The following is an 18,384-nucleotide window of genomic DNA, read 5'->3' as shown; positions in this document are numbered from 1 at the left end:
CTAGGGATCATCGATGATAGGACGCAATGGAAAGTTCGAGAAGGCAACATCGATACATGTGCCCCTGATGGTGGTGGGACGTTTGTAGTCGTACGATACGCATCGGAGAGCGTAACGTGACATCATGTGCTGGCTGGTTATTGGCAACGCGATATCTTCCAGAGATGCTGCTGCGTTGCGAGCCCGTCGTGCTGCTGCCGTTCGTGCTGCGGAGCGGCAACGAAGAGTGTTCACTTGAGCCAAACGAGAGGCGCGGCCCTGGCGCTCCTCGAGCAGTCACCTAACTAGCGCTTGCGCCGAGCGCGGCGTGTGCCGCCTTGAGTGGCGGCGCGATCTAGTGAGCATTCTTCAAATCACCGGAGAGAGCGCAGCTGCGCTCCTGGTGGGACCAGAGATGTAGTGAGCCGCCGGCGGGCACGCCGCGCATGGACAAGGCGCGAGCATAAGAAGCTTGACCAGCAAGCTCCTAAAACGAGAGGACAAAAGGTCGGCTGGTCGTAGACGTTCGCTCTCTTCTCTGTCGAGAAGACGCGAGCTCCACCACGGGGTCGGCTCTACCAATAGGGACACTCTGAGCTCCGTGCGTCCTCGCTGGAAAACTTTGGCGGAAAGGTAAAATAATGTCACTGCCTTTAATTTTATTCTGGTGACTTAGTGGCAGCGGTATGAGCTCGAAAACGTAGTTCAGCCAACTTTTGTTGTTTCGTATGGTGGTGGTGCGATCGCAGTATCTTGTATCTTACGATACACGATACATTATTCAATGTATCGGAAATGCAGATACTAGTGACATACGTCTTGCGAGACGTATCGCGATACAGATACAAGATACCCAAAGGGTATCTAAGATACATGTATCTAAGATACAGCATCGAAGATACATGTATCTTCGATGCTGCTCAGCACTATGTGTCTGTTTGAAAGTGTGCCAGGTATTGGGAGTAGAAAACATAGCAGGAGAAAGAAGTGACATGTTGTACACACATGTCCACACACGCACATATGGCGGCTGTCTCATCTAAATTGGACGAAGATAAAAAAAAACATGCATTCTATGAAAGTTCTGCCTGTTGTATATTAGTGGCAGTCGGGTGCTCATACAACGTGTATTTTTTCATGATTAAGAGCTAATTAATCAATTAACTTTATTTAGCCAACTTTTTTTTGTTCTTGCTCGAATCAGTAAAATAACTTTATGTTGTACCTCCCCACACACAACCCCAGAAGCAAGCATTTATTTTTCACACGATAGGGTCCACCACGGCTCCACTGACGTAGTTCCGTCACGTATGTGACGGGGAAAAGTATATACTAACTGATGGCAAAGAGAAAAAGAACTAAACGTTCGTTGCCGGGAATCGAACCTACAACCCCTCGCTCCGCAGCGCGTGGTGCGAAACCTCTCGGCCACAAAGCATACGTTCATCAGCTTGCTAACGGTGAACTATTTATATACACCATATACCGTTCGTGGTACTCGGAGCTCGGTGGCTCCAGCATTTTCTTCTTATCACTAGCCAGATGGCTCGAAGAGCGGCAGAGGGCGCCCTTTAAAGGTCGTCGCCCCGCGTGTTCCGATGCGAGCGCGCCTCTACAGGGGGTGTCTCAGCTGCTGCGTTTTCGAAAGGAGCGCACTGCTCGACTACAAAGAAGTAAAAATTGTGACAGTTGTTAGTTCGCCCTCGTCCTGTGGATGTTATTTTCATGCTTCCTTTCTGCTTTAGAGCGCGCTGCAAGTTTCCAGTTTCTTGCCGTTACTCACGTGACATTACAATTTATTGCTATAACATTCATTCCTTCGCCAGTGTGGTTAAACAATGCACAATATACGCTATCCCTGTGAAGACACGTTGCACTTTCTTGTTATACCGCTTCCTATGAAAGGAGGATCAGCGATGTCTTTTTTTTTTTTGCTGAAATCTGCCTGGTTGTTTTGTCCGAAAAAAACAAAACTTCGCGAACCACGCCAAGTGTGAAACAAAGGCGCGCTCGGGCACCGCTACTCAAGCACTTCCAAACATTATTTATTTGATACACGGTTGCGTTCGTTCATCACCGCATTGAGCAGGGCTTAACCACGGCCGCTACATAAAAAAGACAGTTTTTTTTTATGTACCGGCCGTGGCTTAACACTCGATGATGGACGCGTCAACAGCGTGTTTTGATGCGCGTCTATCAATTAGCGTGAAGCCCTGTAAAATAAACGAACGTAGCCATGCATGAATCAATGAACGCTGCGAAGCGCTCGAGTAGCAGCTTCCGAAAGCGCGTCTATTCCAGATTGGGCGTGTTCCTCGCGCTTGTCTTTTTCTTTCGGGAAAAACAATCAGGCAGATTTCAGCAAAACATAAATGCTTGATTATCGGGTTATTTGAGGCGAGGTACAACATAAAGGTAATATTTTACCGATTCGAGCGACGATAAAAAGTTAACTAAATAAAGCTAATTAATTAATTAGCACTTTTTCATGAAAAATACAGGTTGTATATGCACACGACTACCACTAATAGACAATAGGTAGAACTGTCCTTGGACCAAGTTAGCTGGGACAGCCCGCATATATATTATATATATATTGTAGAGAAGTCTTGGGACATGGTAATGGGTTACCCTCTCCAGCGCCTTCTAGTGGGTCATCCTCTTTGGTTGCTTGAAGAAAGAACGCCGCTCGCGCAGGGAGTTCGTGCCTTGCCGTGACTGTCGCCATTACTCATTGTCGTTGAGTGCTGTCTATTAAACACCTTAACAATTTGGTGGAGAGTGCTCTGCTCCCATTCAATGCCCCTGGAGCTCCGATCCCGTACCTTGCCATCTACCATGCCTCAAGACGCCGCCCAGCAAACGCCTCCTCTCGCAACGAGCACATGTCCCGGTGTCCCCCGTATACGCGACCCACCTATCTTCACTGGCGCCGATAGCACCGACGTGGAGGACTGGCTCGCAATTTACGAGCGCGTCAGCATCCCCAACAAATGGGACGAAGACGGCAAGTTAAGCAACTTCGTGTTCTACCTCGCGGGCGTAGCAAGCTTGTGGTACAACAACCACGCGTCCGATTTTGCGACTTGGGCCGATTTCAAGACCGCCGTCATCAGCGTTTTTGGCCGCCCAGCAGTTCGTAAGCTGCAAGCCGAACAGCGCTTACGTGAGCGGTCTCAGCAGGCCGGTGAATCGTTCACAAGTTATATCGAAGACGTCCTCGACTTGTGTAAGAAGGCCAACGGAACCATGTCTGAGTCTGACAAGATCCGGAACGTAATGAAAGGCATTGACGACGATGCCTTCACCATGCTGCTCGCCAAAAACCCTGGCACAGTGGCCGAGGTCATAACGCTGTGCCAGAGCTACGAGGAGCTCCGCCGGCAGCGTTCGATGACCCGTCGCTCCCCATCACGCGACGCAGAGCTTGCTGGCTTGGCGGCAATATCTGACCAGGCCGCGTTGCTGGCAGAAGTCAAGTCATTCGTGCGCGAGGAAATTGCACGCCAGATCTCCCTCCTCGCCTTTGCCCACCCGCCGCACGTTCAACAGTCGTCGACCACCCTTCTTCCTCCTCTCCGCCGAGCGATTGAGCAGGAAATTGTGGAGGTCATGCCTGAGTACCACCCGCAACCTCCGGCTCCTGCGCCTCAGAGTTACGCTCAAGTTGTCGCCAGGACGCCCCAAATAATTCCTGCGGCTGCCCCAATGAGTTACGCCGAAGCCGCCGCTAGACCTCCGTTCTTTGAGGCGGGTGTGCCGGCTACATATGCTGACGCCATCCCTCGGCCCCGACTGCAGCCCACTATGCAGTCATTTCAGCAGCCGACTCGTCAATCACGTACTGCGACATGGGCGGGACCTACTCCGGCGAACCGATGGCGCACCCCCGACAACCGGCCCATCTGCTTTGCTTGCGGTTACGCCGGTCACGTGGCACGTTATTGTCAACGCGTGCAGCCGCCTCGAGTCGCGTCACCTGTCACCAGCCAGTCAAGCCGTGCATTCTACGACCCACCTCCACCTATGTCGCCGACGTCACGCCCACCTCCAGCTACTCGCCGCTCTCCGTCTCCCCGACGTCGGTCACTGTCACCCATGCGGCCTCGTTCGGTCGCACGAGAGCAGGAAAACTAGTCGTCGCAGTCCAGGAGGCAAGGGCTGCGACGCTATCGAACTGTGAAAGCCCTCAGCGAAGTCCATCGAATGTAATCGACGTGCTTGTGGACGGTGTTCGCGCATCGGCCCTTATCGATACTGGAGCCGCTGTATCCGTTATGGACGCAAAACTTTGCCGCTTACTTCGAAAAGTGATGACGCCACTTTCTGGGATGTCCCTTCGTACCGCGAGCTCCCAGAGTATTCATCCCACAGCAGTATGCACTGCTCGCGTCGTCATTCAGGACGTTCTGTACGACGTCGAGTTCATCATAATTGCGGCATGCTCTCACGACGTCATCTTGGGATGGGATTTCCTCTCCCGCCACGACGCCGTAATTCGTTGCGCACCAGCCAAAATCGAACTCTCACCGTTCTCACATTTGACGCCGACAGACAGTCCATCGGCAATGAGCAAGATCCTCGTCCAAGACGATACGAAAGTGCCTCCAAATTCGTCAACGGCTGTGTCGGTCTACTGCGCCGGTCTCTCCGACACCACTGCACTCCTTTCGCCATCTGCCCGCGTCTGCACTAGGAAAGGGTTGCTGGTACCTTTTGCGACCGTGCGAGTCACTCAGGGCAGCACCACTATTTTTGTTACCAACCCATCCCCGTGCATTGTTACGTTGGTTCGAGGGGAATGTCTCGGTAAAGTGGAACCCGTTGAAGACGCACAAGTTCTGGACGCACCCGATGACTCGCACTGTACCAGTTCCCGCACCATCAGTGCTGTTTCCACGTCTGATTCGTCACCCAATGATGTATTTGGTCCCTCCATTGCTGACAACCTTACGTCGATCCAGCGTTCGCAGCTTCTGTGCTTGTTGGATGAATTTCGTCATTCTTCGATGTCGGGCAAACTTCCCTCGGCCGCACGTCCGCTGTTACGCATCGCATCGACACTGGCGCCCAACCACCACTGCGGCAACGTCCATATCGCGTGTCTCCCACAGAACGCCGGGTAATTAACGAGCAAGTGGACGATATGCTTCGACGCGATGTAATTCGGCCCTCCGACAGCCCATGGGCGTCTCCTGTTGTTCTCGTTACGAAGAAGGACGGTTCTGTGCGGTTCTGTGTAGACTACCGACGGCTCAACAAGGTCACCCGCAAGGATGTTTATCCACTGCCGCGAATCGACGACGCGATTGACAGCCTCCAAGGAGCAGAATTCTTTTCATCTCTCGATTTGCGCTCGGGGTACTGGCAAGTACCCATGGCTGATGACGCTCGACCAAAGACAGCCTTTGTCACGCCCGACGGCTTGTACGAGTTCAACGTCATGCCGTTCGGTCTGTGTAATGCGCCCGCGACCTTCGAGCGCATGATGGACACCGTTCTGCGTAACTTGAAATGGCACACGTGCCTGTGTTACCTGGACGACGTCGTCGTCTTCGCTCCGGACTTCTCCACGCATCTCCAACGTCTGCGGCATGTTTTGACACGTTTGAGCAACGCCGGCCTCCAACTGAATCTGAAGAAGTGCCGATTTGCGGCACGGCAGCTGACACTCCTCGGCTACGTCGTGTCCAAAGACGGAATCCTTCCCGATCCGGCCAAGCTTCGGGCCGTGGCCGAATTTCCCAAACCTACGTCTGTCAAAGAACTGCGCAGTTTCGTCGGACTGTGTTCATACTTTCGACGCTTCATACGAAACTTTGCCACCATCATATCGCCGCTGACGAAGCTCCTTGGAAGTAACGGACCCCTAAATTCGTGGTCGTCCGAGTGTGACGACGCGTTCGCAAAGCTCCGTCGTTTGTTGACGTCTCATCCCATACTACGTCACTACGACCCTACGGCCCCTACGGAGGTACACACGGACGCCAGCGGTGTAGGCCTCGGCGCTGTCCTTGCGCGACGCAAACCAGGGTTCCCCGAATATGTCGTGGCATACGCAAGCCGAACGCTTACCAGAGCCGAGACCAATTACTCAGTCACGGAAAAAGAGTGCCTGGCGATCATATGGGCCCTTACAAAGTTTCGACCTTATTTGTATGGTCGCCCATTTGATGTCGTCACCGACCATCATGCACTATGCTGGCTGTCGTCATTGAAGGATCCCTCAGGCCGTCTCGCCCGCTGGGCACTTCGCCTGCAGGACTACGACATCCGCGTGCTGTACCGCAACGGACGCCAGCATGCTGACGCCGACGCCCTCTCGCGCTCTCCCTTGCCTGACGACAATGCCCCCTGCTCAGTATCTCACATAGCTGTTGCTTCAATCAGCGTTCACACCATCGCTACCAAACAGCGCAAGGATAAATGGATCACCTCGCTGATAGACTTGCTCACTGATCCGACGGCAACACCATCCACTCGCGCGTTACGTCGTCAAGCCCACCATTTCGCCGTTCGTGACGACCTCCTGCACCGACGCAATTAAACCGCCGACGGCCGCCAGTGGCTACTAGTGATACCCAGCAGTCTGCGTTCTGATATATGCGAGGCCTTCCACTCCGACCCGCAATGCGCGCACTCTGGGGTATCCAAAACTTACCACCGCATTCGACAACGATACTTCTGGCGTGGGATGTACCGCTACGTGCAGAAGTTCGTTCGCTCCTGCCTCGATTGCCAACGCCGAAAACCTGCAAGGCACGTGTTGCCAGCAGGTCTACAACCATTACCTTGCCCTAACCGTCCGTTCGGGCGCGTGGGCATCGATTTGTATGGACCACTTCCTCTGAGTTCGGCTGGTAACCGCTGGGCCATCGTCGCTGTTGACCATCTAACGCGATACGCCGAAACCGCCGCCCTCCCAGCGGCTACAGCGCGCGATGTTGCCTCCTTCCTACTACACCGATTCATACTGCGTCACGGTCCACCCCAAGAGCTTCTCAGCGACCGAGGCCGTGTCTTCTTATCGGAAGTCGTGGAAGCCATTCTGAAAGAGTGCCATGCTGTTCACCGCAAAACTACTGCTTACCACCCGCAGACGAATGGCCTAACCGAACGCTTTAACCGCACGCTCGGCGACATGCTGTCAATGTACGTCGCCGCCGACCACACCAATTGGGATGCCATTCTGCCCTTCGTCACCTACGCCTATAACACCGCCCCTCAGAGCACTACTGGTTTTTCACCGTTCTTCTTACTGTACGGAAGGCACCCGTCGCACACCATCGACACGATACTTCCATACAAGCCGGATTCATCTGAGTGTGCGCCTATTTCTGACACAGCCAGGCTCGCTGAAGAGTGTCGCGAGCTTGCCAAGACATTTACGACGCAGGAACAAGAGCTGAAGAAGAGCATTCGCGATGGCACCACCACTTCTGAACCCACGTTCCTTCCTGGAGCGCTCGTATGGCTCTCGGTCCCTACCACTGCAAGTGGCCTTTCTTCAAAACTGCTGCCGAAATACGAAGGCCCATACCGGGTCGTCGAGCGCACATCCCAGGTCAACTACTTGATCGAACCCATCGAACCAGCTTCGGACATGCGCCGTCGAGGGCGCGACATTGTCAACGTGGAGCGCCTCAAGGCCTACTATGACCCACTCATAGTGACGAGCTGTTAGGTCGCCGGACGGCTCCCTTTTCGTACCCGGGGTAATTGTAGAGAAGTCTTGGGACATGGTAATGGGTTACCCTCTCCAGCGCCTTCTAGTGGGTCATCCTCTTTGGTTGCTTGAAGAAAGAACGCCGCTCGCGCAGGGAGTTCGTGCCTTGCCGTGACTGTCGCCATTACTCATTGTCGTTGAGTGCTGTCTATTAAACACCTTAACAATATATATATATATATATATATATATATATATATATATATATATATATATATATATATATATTCGAGCGACGGTAAAAAGTTAACTAAATTAAGCTAACTACTTAATTAGCATTTTTTCATGAAAAATACAGGTTGTATATGCACACGACTACCACTAATAGACAACAGGTAAAACTCTCCTTGGACCAAGGGAGCTGGGACAGCCCGTATATATATATATATATATATATATATATATATATATATATATATATATATATATATATATATAACTCGAATATATGATAGCGCACTCAATGACAACGCAGCCAAATGCATATTGCTGCTTATGTTGCCTTGAATGAATAAGACTATTATTGTTATTCTCATTAATTGCTAAGTTAGGCCACTTTAATCGGCTACCTGTTGAAGCAACGAAGCTGGGCACAAAATTCTAGTAAAAAGAAAGTTGTAGATCGGTTTGCAAAACGTTCGATTAGAAAGTTTCTTACTTTCTATCTGTTAAATATTAGCGTTTTTCTGCTTACTACAGATGCCCGCGAAATACAAAAAAAAATACCACGTGACATGCCCTCTTGCGCGCCAGTGCACACGATGATTCTATTGTTGCCTAACGTTCCGCATGCAGTGTTGCCTAACGCTTCGACGACCATGGCATTTGCCCGGTTGTGCTGCCTCGACAAGGCAGCGAAAATGATGGTGGTTGTGCGACGAACGCGTTTTGCGAGCGGCTACACAAGCGATGACTGCTGCGTCTGCAAAACAGAAAGGCGAGGTAGTTGGTACTGATTCATATTGGTGTAATAGTAGCGCAAAAAAAGACCAAGGGGGGGATCGGAGATCTCTGTTCGTTCCGCGTTCGTTCTGGCGGTGTTACGTCACAAAAGTGGGCGGTCCGCAGCTCTCTTCTGCTGAGAGTAAGACGACAGCCAATCGTCAAGCGGTAAGCGGCGAGCTTTCCGGAAGTAGACGCGCATTGTTTGTCCTCGGCAAAGGGACCGAATATTTCAAAACGAAGTGTTTCTCGCCTTCTAATAAATACAGTTGTTATACGAAAAGATATGGTTTTACTTTTCAAGCTCAAGCAGTTTCTGAAACAGCACTAGCTTTGAGTGCTGATATTTATTGGTGTTAGTTTGTCTAAAGTGCTTGCTATGTTAAGTCGCGCACGTGAAAAAAAAAAAAGAAAGGTAGCGGTTGGCGCAGTTTTTTAATATGTCGTCCCACCGGAATGTCTTGCTTGGCTCCCGGGTGTTGGTTCGTGAAACGGAGCTTCTGCTGGCTTTTATAAAATAGCATCCACAGATAGCTACACCGTCGCGCCCGCTGGGGCCGTCGTTCACGAGTGAGGACCGAGACGACACGTGGCAAGAGCTGGTAGCGCTTTTGAAGCGCTACCAGTCCCTGCGCGTAAGACCACAGCCCAGTGGCAGGCCCGTTCATTTCGTTCGCACTGTTCGTTTGGAGAACCGAAAGCGACGCCGCACTCGCTCATGGCTTCAAACGCATCTCGCACCTCCAACCGCAAGAGAAGCACACGTCGCAAGCGCCATTTTCTGAAAATCAGCTGTTGCAGCAGCCGCAACCGCCGCATCATGCCGTGCGAAGCCGTTTGTTCGCTCGAGAGAACGCGTGCGAACGGCCTCGCGATCCGTTCGTTTGTAGCAGACGACATGCTCGTTATGACGCGGTATGACGTCACCAAAAAATAAAAGATCAAGCAAAAAGAAAAATGGCTACGCCCCTCAGAGACGTGGTTTTTTCCGGCTTCGGCTAATCGCGTGCGCCGCCAGAATGGGTGCAGAACGAACGGCGCAGAACAGAGATCTCCGATCACCCTACTCGTTATGACGCGATATGACGTCACCAAAAAAGAAAATATCAAGAAAAAAAAGAAATGGCGGCACCCCCCGGCCTTGAGTGGCATCTCCCGCTTCAGCCAATCAGCGTGCTTGTTCTTCCCCAGGAGAACGAACAAGCGGAACGAACAGATCTCCGATCGCCCCCCAAGACAAGAAAGTGAACACCACAAGCGCTTACTCACAACTGAAAGCTTTATTGCTTGAACAGAAAATATATCTAAACTTGACGCTCGACTAATTCCCGCGCATGCGCATCGTGGGCAAGGCAAAAGGCAAAAACCAGAACAAAATCACACCGCCATGAGCCCCCCCTCCCCCCAACAGGCTGCCCCCTTTCCTTGAATAGCCTCACTTCCCTCTCCAATATGGCTAAAGAAGGATGACAAACGCACGTGCGAAGCGCAATTCCCCGCGACGGAGATCTTGTTTAAACACCACGATCGCACGACACGAGAACTTGCTGAAGCTTTTCATATTAACACGAGGGCATCTACGTGCGTTAGTCATCCTTTGTGTTTGTGCGTGTTTATTGGACGGCACTCAGCGGCAATACGCCGTGGTTGCAGTCAAGGCAAAACCATGGACTCTGGGCGTGAGAGGCATTCGTTCAGGAACGAGCGGAAGAGGACGACCCACTAGAAGCCGCTGGGAGCGCAACGCATTATACAGTACCAAGGCTTCGCCACAATTACCCCCGGTCCGAAAAGGGAACCGCCTGCCGACCTAACATCTCGTCACTATGAGTGGGTCATAGTAGGCCCTGAGGCGCTCCACGTTGACTATCTGGCGCCCTTGATGACGCATGTCCGAAGATGGCTCAATGGGTTCGATCAGGTAGTTCACCAGGGATGTGCGTTTGACGACACCGTAGGGGCTTTAGTATTTCGGCAGTAGTTTGTAGAGAGGCCAGTTGCAGTGGTGGGAACCGAGAACCATACGAGCACTACAGGGAGGAATGTGGGTGCAGAGTGTTGGTGTCACCGCGAATGTTCTTCGGCCGCTCTTGTTCATGCGTCGTAAAGGTCTTGGCAAGCTGGCGACACTCTTCGGCAAGCCTGGTTGTGGCAGAAAGAGGCGCACACTCAGATGGATCCGGCTTGTATGGAAGTATTTTGTCGATGGTGTGCGACGGATGCCTTCGGTACAGTAAGAAGAATGTTGAAAACCAGTAGTGCTTTGAGGAGCGGTATTGTATGCATAGGTGACGAAAGGAAGAATGGAATCCCAATATGTGTGATCCAATATGTGTGGGACTGTAGGGTCGTAGTGGCGTGGTATGAGAGGAGACGTCAACAAACGACGGAGCTTTGCGAACGCACCGTCGTACTCGGACGATCACGAATTTAGGGGCCCGTTACTTCCGAGGAGCTTTGTTAGTGGCGATATGTTGGTGGCGAAGTTTCGTATGAAGCGTCGAAAGTACGAACACAGTCCTACGAAACTGCGCAGTTCTTTCACAAACGTAGGCTTGAGAAATTCTGCCACGCCCTGAAGATTGGTCGGATCATGAAGGATACCGTCCTTCGACATGAAGTAGCCCAGAATTATCAGCTCCCGTGCTCCAAATCGGCCCTTCTTCAAATTGAGTTAGAGGCCGACGTTGCTCAACAGCGTCAAAGCATGCCGCAGACGTTGTAGATGCGTGGAGAACTCCGGAGAAAAAAGGACGACGTCGTCCAGGCAACACAAGCAAGCGTGCCATTTCAAGCTGCGCAGAACGGTGTCCATCATGCGCTCGAAGGTCGCGGGCGCATTACACAGACCAAAAAGCATGGCGCTAAACTCGTACAAGACGTCGGACGTAAAAAAGGCTGTCTTCGGTCGAGCGTCATCAGCCATGGGTACTTGCCAGTACACCGAGCGCAAATCAAGAGATGAAAAGAATCCTGCTCCTTAGAGGCTGTCAATCGCGTCGTCAATCGCAGTGGATAAACATCCTTACGGGTGATTTTGCTGAGCCGTGGATAGTCGACACAGAATCGCACAGAACCATCCTTCTTGGCAACGAGAACAACAGGAGAGGCCCATGGGCTGTCCCAGGGTCAAATAACATCGTGTGGAAGCGTATCGTTGACATGCTCATTAATTACCCGACGTTCTGCGGGAGACACGCGATATGGACGTTGCCGCAGTGGCGTTTGGACGCCAGTGTCAATACGATGCGTAACAGCGGATGTGCGGCCGAGATAAATTTGCCTGACATGGAAAGAAGAACGAAATTCTTTCAACAGGCACAGAAGCTCAGAACGCTGGACCGATCTGAGGTTGTCGGCAACGGAGAAACCAAACATAGCAGGTAGTGAGGAACCGGATGTGGAAACAGCACTGAGCCTGCGGAAACTGGGACTGTGCTTATCATCGGGTGCGTCCTTAACTTGTGCGCCTTCGAGGGGTTCCACTCTGCTGAGACATTCCCCTTGCACCAATGTAACAATTTACGAGATGGGTGGGTAACAAAATAGCGGTGCTGCGCTGAGTGACTTCCACGGTTGCGAAAGGTACCACAAGCCTTTATTAGTGCAAACGTGGTCAGATGGCGACATGAGTGCAATGGTGTCGGAGAGACCGGCGCAGTCGAGTGACACAGCCGTGGAAGAGCTTGGAGTCACTTCGGTATCGTCTTTGACGAGGCTCTTGTGCGATACCGATGAACTGTCTGCCGGCATCAAATCTGAGAGCGGAGCGAGTTCGATTTCGGCTGGTGCGCAGAGAATTACGGCGTCGTGGCGGGAGAGCAAATCTCATTCCAGGATGTCATCGTCAGAGCATGCAGCAATTATAATGAACTAGACGTCGTACACAACATCCTGATTGATGACGCGAGCTGTGTATACTGCTGTAAGATGAATACTCTGGGAGCTGGCTCTACCGAGGGACATCGCAGAAAGTGGCGTCGTCAGTTTTCATAGTAATCGGCTCAATTTTTCGTCCATATCGGATACGGCGGCTCCAGTGTCGACAAGGGCAGAAGCCTCCACAAACACGTATATCCCGTTCGATGGGCTTCGCTGAGCGCTTTCGCACTTCAACAGCGTCGCAGCCCTTTCCTCGTGGACTGCGGCGACTAGTATTCCTGGTCGCGTGCAACCTGATGTGGCCGCATCGGCGACAGTGAAGGAGGTAACAACGGCGTAGGTGGGTCGTAATATGCGCGGTTTACTGGCTAGTCGCAGGCGACGCGACTCCAGGCGGCTGTACGTGATTTCACTAAAGCGCCATGTGGCCATGTGGCCAGCGTAACCGTATGCGAAGCATTTGGGGCGGTTTTCAGATGTGCGCCATTGGTTCGCTGGAGCAGGACCCGCCCATGGCGCGGGAAGTGATTGATGGGGTGGCAACCGATATGACTGCATGGTGGGCTGCAGTCATGGCCTATGCATGATGTCGGCGTAGGTAGCCGGCACACCAGCTTCGAAGGACTGGGGTTTAGCAGCGTTTTCGGCGTAATTGTGTGGGGCAGCCGTATGGATTACTGGGGATGTCCTTGCGACAACTTGGGCGTAACTCAGTCGTGTAGGAGCCGGATAGCGCTGGTGGTACTTAGGCATGACCTCCGCGATTTCTTGCTCAATCGCTCGACGGAGGGGAGAGAGAAGTGTGGGAGGGTGAGCAGAGAGGACTGGCGCGCGACTGCCTCGTGCACAAATGACTTCACCTCTGCGAGCAACGCGGAGGGATCGGATATGGTCGACATGCCACCGAGGTCGGCGTCGCGTGATGGAGAGCAATGAGTCATAGACGCCTGCCGGCGCAGCTCCTCATAGCTTCGGCAGAGCGTTATGACCTCAACCACTGTGCTGGGGTTTTTGCGAGCAGCATCGTGAAGACATCGTCGTCGATGCATTTCATAATGTGCCTGATCTTGTCAGAATCGGACATGGCGGCGTCGGCTTTCTTACACAAATCTAGGATATCTTCTTTGTAGCTTCTGTGCTCGTTCACGTAAACGCTGTTCGGCCTGCAGCTTACGAACGGCAGGGCGGCCATAGACGTTTATAATGGCGGTCTTGAAGTCAGACCACGTCGTAAAATATCAGGCATGGTTATTGTACCACAGGCCTGCCACACCTGCGAGGTAGAAAACGAAGTTGGTCAATCTTCCTGCCTCGACCCATTTATTGGGGACACTTACGCGTTCAAAAATCGTGAGCCGATCCTCCGCGTCGGTCCCTTCTGCGCCAGTGAAGACAGGGGGGTCGCGGATACGAGACAGCAGGACATGAGGTTGTTGCAGGCGATGGGGTCTGCTGGGCGGCGTCTTGAGGCATGGTAGAAGGCAGTGTACGCGATCGAAGCGCCAGGGACATCGAAGGAGGACCGAAGTTGTTGTGACGGCACAACACCTCCACCAAATAGACCTCTCCCTGTTTGCAAACAGTGTGACGTCACTGGCAGTGTCCCGCCCTGGGAGCAGGTGCTGGTTGGCAAGAAAGTTCCGCCGGCGTGATCTCTCTGCATAGCAGCGCTACGTGTGTCTGCGTTACTTCGATAGAGGTTGTTGCAAATTGCTATTTTCTGAACTCGCAGCTGTTAAAAGGAAGTGACTGCCTATAATGAACGATTGTGTTAGGTCAACATATTGATTTCTTCGTCATGGATGACAGCCATAAAAAACTATTATGCTCTTCGAAAGCGAACGTTGTACATTTTCACGACGACTGGTGTTGGCAGAAATATTAGCACGGCATGAATGTGAACGTACTCAATTTCCGTCGCGAAATCCGTCGTAGCATTGGCGGCTAATCTGCGCGAGGTCGCAGATTAGATTCTCACTCACAGCGCAAAATTCTGATCGGAGATGAATGAAAAAAAAAACGAAGGAAACACTCATTGGCGTGCGTTCGGTTGAGGTTAACAAATCCCTGTGAAAATTAAAGCGAAGTTTTTCCCTACGGCGTTCCTCATAATCCACTGAGCAGTTTTGTGATGTTAAACACAATAAATAAATTATATAACTAATTTCTTGCGCGGGTATTTCGCTGCATCTGATGCCTACAACGTGTTTCCAAATTTACTCCTGTTCTTTAGACTTGATACAGAAACTCGGAATGTGCATTGTTACTTCATGAAGATCGAGCCGTAAAGATAACCTAACAATAATATGACAAACAAGATCCTCCACTCTTTCCATTGAGACGTATACTACATCTCCAATGAAAGGCGATACGCGTATGGCTCTGCGTATTCGCCGCGGTAAACCGTACATGCACGTTCGGCAATGCTAAAACGCGCTGATAGCTCATGCGTAGTCTCACCTCTCAGCCCGGACATCGTGCACTTTTTTTTCTTTTTTTTTTGTGCACGCAGCTCAGACACTGAGATGTACCCACTCGCAGGTCATCGCGTCAAATATAATGTCCAATCCTCATGTTCCGTCGGCAACCGATCACTGCAAATGGCCCTGTTAGACACAATGCGCGCCAATGTTTTCGCAAACAAGACGCATCGTTAATTGTTCAGCACAGCACACACCACACACAATATTGACACATTCAACGTCCGCAAAGGTGAACCGATATCGTCGCTGCCTTTCAACGCACACTACACGCCACAGTAAACGCGGCACATTTTCGAAGTCGATGCCGCTGTTCCTCGCACAGACTACCACGTGGGTTCACTTCTCCAGGTTAAACAGCCAGCAGCGTGGAAAATTTTTCGCCACGCAGTCCACGACACATTTATATGTTCTTTGACACATACCACAAATAATCTTGGCACCGAAAGATGAAGGAAACAGTTCAAAAGAAAAAAAATTGGCCGCGTATCTGCGTGCTTCGCTGCAAATGTCGTCTAAAGACGATAGAAGAGGCGCTGAGTGAGATATGGACGCCATCTGGCAATACGTCGAGAAACATGAGTGCTGTGTTCCGGGCTGGTAGTCCCAGCGCAGCAGCAGGCGAAGACCGGCGGTGACCAACGTGACCGGTGGGGACGCCAACCAGCCCGAACACGCGGTTTGGCGCGATGCGCTGAAGCAGAAGAAACGTCCGCACTCAACGAGTACTCTCCACACACTCTTTTATTTACACGTCGCCTGTGTAAAACAGGAATGCCAGAGCGGCGCCCCATGGCATTCGTACAGCGTAATACAGAGCCGAAACCGACACACAACAATGAGCACGTGCAGAGGGCACGGAGGAAGGCAAGTTTCAGCGCAGCTTAAGAAAGTAGGGTCTTTGGAATTACGTATGTATGCATTTTCTATTAAAGGAACGTACCACCTTATACTTACCTAGCGATGTTGCGCCTCAGATATGCGTGATATTTACGTTTTGATCGACAACGTTCACAAGTATGAACAGCCGTACCAGTTCAAGATGGCTGGCCCTTGGGCAAGTGGTTCAACTTTGGCAGAGTGGCTGAATCGTGTGACGTGCCGAGAAACAGAAAGACGGACAGACCAAAATTTCTCCGTTTAAGTATCCCAAGAAAGACTATCGTCTTTAAAAGTGCGTCAAACACCGGGCGACTGTACCACGCTGAGCCGGCAGCAGGAGTGTTTTGCCAACCACCGCCGTTGCACGTGCGCCGAAAGGTCACGTGACCTGACGTCACGGGACGTGAGTGACGGAGGCCGGTAGAGGTCTATTGTTAAGGTGTTTATTGGACGGCACTCAGCGGCAGTACGCAGTGGCGACAGTCAGGGCAGAGCACGTACTCTGAGCGCGAGCGGCGTGTTTTCAGGAACGAGCCGAAAACGACGACGCACTAGAAGCCACTGGAGGGCGTAACCCTTTGTACAGTACCAAGGCTTCGTCAGTATATATATATATATATATATATATATATAGAGAGAGAGAGAGAGAGAGAGAGAGAGAGGAGGAAGAGAGAAAGATATCCACATTCGATCTCTTTCGTCCTCCATTTTTCTCTCGGTTACGCCGAGGCCGACGGCGACGACGCTCAACAAAGCGACGGGCACCCGAGAGCTGCGCTCTAAAACGCAAGGCCTGGGACGAACGTGCTGCACAGTACCAGCGAAAGCTGGAAGAGCGGCTTTTCAAGAGGCCGTTCTGAACTCTCTTGCGGCAACTAATACAAGTACACATGCCAGGTATCCACTTCGTCATAAATCATAATTTTTGTGAAGTAGGGAAGCGTTCACTACGCCATAATACGTCATTCTGTGGATAAGCGAGGTACCCGCTACACATCTATGAGTTATTATGTGCACTTTTTTGATGCTGCAAATGGCTACTGACGATGAAGAATTATGGCTGCGACTGGAGCACTGTATACTGAATATTGTGTTCCTATTTTATTTCTTTATTTTCTATAGGCTACGCCAACACAGATTGCGATGCCGCTGAACGCTGGAACTGGCGCCAGAGAGCTGCGCTCTAAATGTTGCTACAGTATTGCGGCGTTCCAGTGTTAGAAGTCTCATATTTATAGATAAATTGTACATCAAGGCACAGGCGACATGCACAGGGCACATACAGGCCACATTTAGGTTGCGCGATATCAATATCAATCAATCAGTCAATGAATGAAATCTTTATTTTTCAGCTAGAGTTGCGATCCCTAAGGCGAAAAGCAGCTATACAACCACTTGAGAGTGCCTGAGGGCCCACGTACATGGCAGCAGTCTTGAAATCCCAGATTTAAAAAAAATAGAGCACAGTAATAGCAGGAAACAGACTCTTAAAAAACATTGAATAATATTTTACAGAAAGAACAATTAAGCAAACTGGCACACGAAGCCAATGAGATTATTACAATTATACACTGATAAATACAATGAAGAATACTATGCAAACGTGAAAAAAAAAATTATGAACGCGATTGAAAGAGTGGTGTTTCATTCTGATGATGTTAAGTACAGCATACTATAAACACATTAGAGAAGGGCGAGAAAATATTCACGCTTGTCTCTTTTCGCAAACGTAAAATGTTAGAATTGTTGTCTACATAGTTATTGAGTAGGGGCGGTAGTGTGAATGTAAGAGACTAAAAAATAGGTCGTGCGCAAATGAGCACCTGTCGGCGCTGCGGGTGCGGGAATCATTGTATTGCATGCTTTTGTTAGCTGAGTCTTCAAGAAACATTCGAAATTGTTCATATGCAAAGAAATGAGTATACGTTAGCAGAAAATCTAACATGTGTTTCGTACTGAATTTTTTTATAACGTGAGCACAACCTACCTTTTGGACTATGACGCGGGAGATTCGCAATATATCGCGGTGCTGTTTCTTGCAATAAGTGAATTGTTTTTCTGTTACATAAGGTTGTAGTGCACCAGACCTGTAGGCAGTAATTTACTTGGGAGGGAAACGCATTGCAAATCTCTCCTTTAGCTTTTTCTGAAATAGAGTGCCTACATCGTGACAGAACACCAGCAGCGCGCGATAATGATTCGGTCATTTATTAAACATGACACGACTAGGTCATGTGAGCGGAATAAGTCACGTCAGAAGTTTGTGTTTCTGCACTATTTCCACAGTTGTTCTCTCAAGCGGGAATATTTGGTGCAGATTAACTTCCGTGCATCTGGATCTGAAAAAGACAGCTCTCGTTTTTTTTCGCATTTATTCGCAAGCCATTCACAATTACAGAATATCTCATAGTGCACTTTGTGTATTGGCAATAATTTTAGATCAATTTTGTCCAGAAACAAAAATGCTCTTGTCTTCCGCGTAGAGAGGAAATG

The 18,384-nt window shown here is 50.6% G+C and overlaps 1 protein-coding gene across 6 annotated transcripts in view; it reads left to right on the top strand.

The window, feature by feature from the left end:
* Positions 1-396: 396 nt before the first annotated feature.
* Positions 397-18,384, top strand: part of LOC119399394 (uncharacterized) — a 137,337-nt gene continuing 119,349 nt past the window's right edge. For all 6 annotated transcript variants that reach the window (XM_037666210.2, XM_037666207.2, XM_049417680.1 and 3 more), the window contains exon 1: positions 397-612. The gene's annotated coding sequence lies outside the window, so the exon portion shown is untranslated. The remainder of the gene's footprint in view (positions 613-18,384) is intronic.

The sequence above is a fragment of the Rhipicephalus sanguineus genome, chromosome 7, assembly GCF_013339695.2.
Source record: "Rhipicephalus sanguineus isolate Rsan-2018 chromosome 7, BIME_Rsan_1.4, whole genome shotgun sequence".
In the NCBI taxonomy this organism is placed as follows: domain Eukaryota; kingdom Metazoa; phylum Arthropoda; class Arachnida; order Ixodida; family Ixodidae; genus Rhipicephalus; species Rhipicephalus sanguineus.
The sequence above is the reverse complement of the archived record's forward strand: the minus strand, read 5'-3'. Positions and strand labels throughout refer to the sequence as shown.